This window comes from Carassius auratus, chromosome 17 (assembly GCF_003368295.1).
Source record: "Carassius auratus strain Wakin chromosome 17, ASM336829v1, whole genome shotgun sequence".
Taxonomy (NCBI): Eukaryota; Metazoa; Chordata; class Actinopteri; order Cypriniformes; family Cyprinidae; genus Carassius; species Carassius auratus.
In genome coordinates this window covers 26,883,994-26,888,993 of record NC_039259.1, presented here as the reverse complement: position 1 = coordinate 26,888,993, position 5,000 = coordinate 26,883,994, and the positions used below count along the sequence as shown (strand labels likewise).

Sequence of the window (5,000 nt, the reverse complement as noted above, 5' to 3'; positions counted from 1 at the left end):
TCCACAGAGAGAGAGAGAGGGCTGCTCTACTTTCAGAAGCTTTATACACACACACACACACACACACCAGCTATATGTTGTGTTTCATGGTTTAGGATTTAGTTTTTATTATTAGACTTAGAGATGTGCCGGTATTCGGTATTGTGATATATCACGGTAATTGATTTGCATGATATTGTTATTGTGGGCAAAAAATTATTACGAATTTGAAATGCATTTTAAGAGTACTTTTCCCATCAGCTGGTCAAAATGCACAACACTTTCACACACACATTCACTCTCTGACAGCAGATGGCGCTAAACTGCAGAAAATGCAGCACTTACCCTGGAAACCCCATAAATAAAGCAGCTGCGCTACTAAAACATTTTAAAATAATTTTAAATAGCCATTCAGATTTGTGTATTTGCTATGATGTTCCCCACAGTGCCAAATACTTAAGTATTTAGAATTAATAGGCTTCTTGTTTTCTAACTTAAAAAAAAAACAAATAATCTGGACTACAACATGCAATAGATATTGTTTGAAAGTGTTTAGATTCTTTATTGTTAATTCACACATTACAACAGGTCTTCATTAGTTAACATTAGTTAATTAATCACAACAGGAAAATTTGAAACCGGCATATCCCTAATTAGACTGTTCTGGAATCTGTTGTATTTTACGAGGGATTCACAAACTTTTTTGTCAGCTGAACCCCTTTTGAGCTAAAATGTTAATATTTCAATAATTTAATTAATTTAAATGATGTTGGTTCACGGTCACAGGTAAACAAAATTATTAATAATTTTTAATAAGTGTTTCATTTTTATTTACTTAGTATAATTTTAGATTGTTTGAAAATAATTCTTTTTTTATTTGCATTTTCATGATTTACATATTTTTTAACCACGTTTATTAAAAATATGAAATTTTAATTTGACATTTAATGATTTAATTCATTTTTAGTATTTGATTTGCATTTATTTGTAATATTTATTTATTTAATTTTAAATTCCTATGGTTTGTGTTAATATTTCAAGTGTTGTTTTTTCAATAGTTTTAAATTAAATTAATTTATAATTAAACATTTGTGATGGCTTTTATTTCAATAAATGATTCTAGTCACTGTTAGTTAGAGCTGTATTTACACTGTTTTTATATAAAATATCGAATATAATTGGACATTTTTATGATTAAATATTTTTTTGCACATTTTATTTAGATTTCTTTTATTTTGATTTTTTTATATTATTATTTTAATAGTTTCCTTTTTTTAGTAAGTGTTGTATTTTAACTGCTTTCAATTTAAATATATTTATTATAATTTTACCTTTTAATGATAATTTTTTTTAGTAAGTGACTTATTTTTATTGCTTTTATTTGGAAATTATTTATTTATATAACTTTTACATTATTATGATTTTAATCAGTTTTAATTGTTTTAATGTGAAATTTATTATTTAACATTTTTATGATTTCATTTTTAGAAAGTGGTTTATTTTGCTTGCTTTTATTTGAAAATAGATTTATTGCTGCCTTAAATTCTTATAATTTTAATAATTTTAGTAAGTGCTATATTTATTATTATTTTTAATGTTTATTTTAGTTTAATATTTTTTATGAATTCACAAACCGTCAGGGGTTCACAAAAACTGTTCATGAAGTCCTAACAAAATTTCCCATTGCAGGAAAGTATATTAGATCCGCTGGAATTATCCAGCAACACTTTGAGCACATCTTCGCCCTCTCGTCATCATGTGAACGGTCTTGTAAAAACAGAAAAGTTGATACTGAAAATAAGAAAGCTGCGAGTGATCTGAAGTTTGTGTGCAGCGGCTGTAAAATCCTCATGTTTAGCAGCAGGATTATGAGTTTAGATGACAAATGCATGTGTAGTTGCTCTGTTACGGGCCAGTCGCTGCTCCTCTGGTCTGTCACCGCTCAAATGAGCCGAAAGCCACTAAAAATCAGCGAGACAGACGTTAGTCGTGACACATCCACACTTTAGTGACAGAGGAAATGGGCCAATTAAGGACAGCTTGCTCAGACCCTGCATGGGGTTAATATTCAACTCCCGTAATTAAAAATAAATTACACTTTTCCTGGATAACTATTCAAACTGTCTCTGTGTTTCTGACGTGCTGCAGACTCTCTCGTTTTTTTCATTTCCAATTCCGCAACATCTGGTTATTTCTGCACCGTCTTCAGCACAAATTGATTTCGCTTGCAGAATACTGCAGTAGCTTTGGTGCGTGCTTTCGGATGCTTTCTCGTGTGCTGTTCTGGAAACAGAGGAGTTTTGATGTTGTTTGGAGCTCAAACTAGGTTTTGCATTGAAATTTAGATGCACGCTTTTATTATGCATTTACAATCATCTCCTAAAGCTTTAGCTGTCCATTCAGTAAATGTTCGCTATAGTCAGAAAATTTGGAATAAATGGAAAAGTTTATTGAAAAAAGTATGCATATGTTTTTGTTGAGTCATATTTGATACATTAAGTTTTTTGTATGGCTCATACAATCATAATTATGAGATAAAGTCAAAATTATGATGTCATAATTTTAAAAAGTCTAAATTTATGACCTAAGTCATTATTAGAGAAAAAATGTAAATTATGGTGTACTGAATCAAAAACATGATATGAATAGTCGTAACTACGACACAATAAGTAACTTTGAGATAAAAAGTCATAATTATGACACACTAAGTCATATGTTTTTGATAAAAATTATGGCATGACGTTACACTTTTGAGATAAGTCGTAATTATGAGATAATTGTCGAAACTATGAGATACAAGTCAAAATTATGACACAAAGGCAATGTTGAGATAAAAAACACAAACTAACATACTAAGTTTTAGTTATGAGATAAAAAGTTGAAATTATGACATAAAAGCCAGTAAGACGTGTTAGGTCATCATTTTGAGATAAAAAATAAGATGAATTTACATTTAATGTCATAATTATGAAATAAAAAAAGTTACAATTATGACAGGACAAAGTCTTTTGTTTTTTGTTTTTTATATGGCTCATACAATCATAATTATGAGATAAAGTCAAAATTGTGATGTCATAATTTTAAAAAGTCTAAATTTATGACCTAAGTCATTATTAGATCAAAAAAATGTAAATTATGGCGTACTGAATCAAAAACATGATATGGATAGTCGTAACTACGACACAATAAGTAACTTTGAGATTAAGGGCCCTATTTAAACGATCTGAAACGCAAGTGTCAAAGCGCGAAGCGCAAGTAAGTTTGTGGGCGGGTCTCGGCGCTGTTGCTATTTTCCCGGCGGGATAAATGGCTCTTGCACCCGGCGCAAATCTAAAATGGGTTGGTCTGAAGTAGCTTCATTATTCATAGGTGTGGTTTGGGCGTAACGTGAAATAAACCAATCAGAGCGTCATCCAACATTCCCTTTAAAAGCAGGTGCGCAAGTTCCATTATGGATTGCTATTATTATGGCGTATTTACCAGGCGCACGCCAGGAGCGGTTCACAGCCGAGGAGACTGATGTTCTTGTAAGAGCAGTGAAAAACAGAGAAGTTGTGTTGTATGGGGATGGGAGAAACCCACCCAAAATAGCGTCGGTTAAACAGACGTGGGAGGAAATAGCCACAATTGTTTCATCGATTTTTTTTTTCCTGGTTCTTGACGGACAAACAAATTTGTCAGATGTCCTTATAAGGACATATATATATATATATATATATATATATATATATATATATATATATATATATATACATATATATATGTATATATATATATACATATATGTCTTGCCACTATCGGGCAAACAGGTCTGATCCTTAATTACTACAATTAGCCTGAATAATTTGTAAGCAAGATTTCACAATGATTTCCGTCATCTCATATGTTAATATTTTTTTAGTGTAACAATTTATGATTTGCAAAAATAACTGTTGCATCTGTGTAGATTACATGAGCAAAGTGTATGCGCGTTGTGCACGCTATACATTATGGTCAAGCTTGCGCCCTTAAAATAGCATAATGAACAACGCGCAACGCGCCACTGACTTTAGACTAGGTTTTTTCTGGTCAGTGGCGCAATTGTTTAATGGAACAGCAAAATAGCACCAGGGATTGTTTGCGCCGGAACACGCCTCCTTTTTTGCGCTGAACCGCCCAGGGAGCGCAAGTTCATTCACTAGTTTAGCGACGTGCTTCTGTGGAGGGAAAAGCGCGCTTTGCGCGGGTGCAAAATAGGAATGACACATGCGTCGGTGTACAAAGTCAATTGCGCTGGGTGCAAGATAGGGCCCAAAAAGTCATAATTATGACACACTAAGTCATATGTTTTTGATAAAAAGTCAAAATTGACATTAAGTTATGATTATAAAATAAAAAGTTTAAATTATGGCATGACGTTACACTTTTGAGATAAGTCGTAATTATGAGATAATGGTTGAAACTATGAGATAAAAGTCAAAATTATGACACAAAGTCAATGTTGAGATAAAAAACTAACATACAAAGTTTTAGTTATGAGATAAAAAGTTTAAATTATGACATAAAAGCCAGTAAGACGCGTTAGGTCATCACTTTGAGATAAAAAATAAGATGAATTTACATTTAATGTCATAATTATGAAATAAAAAAAGTTACAATTATGACAGGACAAAGTCATAACTTTGAGATAAAAAGTCAAAACTTACTAATAGTGGCAGTTATGAGATAAAATGTTATAATTATGAGATACTAAGTCAATAATGAGATAAAAAGTCATTAGGATAATTTTGAGGAAAAAAGTCATAACTATGGCTAAAATAGTCAGAAAAGCTTTTGAAATTTATTTTTTAATATATAGAAAGAATGCCTTATTGAAACTTCCGACAAAATATAAATGTAAAAAAGAGTTTTTATCTTGAGTATCATATTTGATCCATCAGGTTTTTCTGGCTCATAATCTGATAAAGTGACAATATGAAGAAAGTTTAAGTTTTTGATCTTGTTGGTCACTTAGAAATGTGTGTATGAATATGATACAGTAT

General features: G+C 31.1%; 1 protein-coding gene across 1 annotated transcript in view; it reads left to right on the top strand.

The window, feature by feature from the left end:
- LOC113117811 (RAC-alpha serine/threonine-protein kinase-like) overlaps window positions 1-5,000 on the top strand; it is a 36,372-nt gene that overhangs the window by 22,302 nt on the left and 9,070 nt on the right. The gene's annotated exons all lie outside the window — the stretch shown is intronic.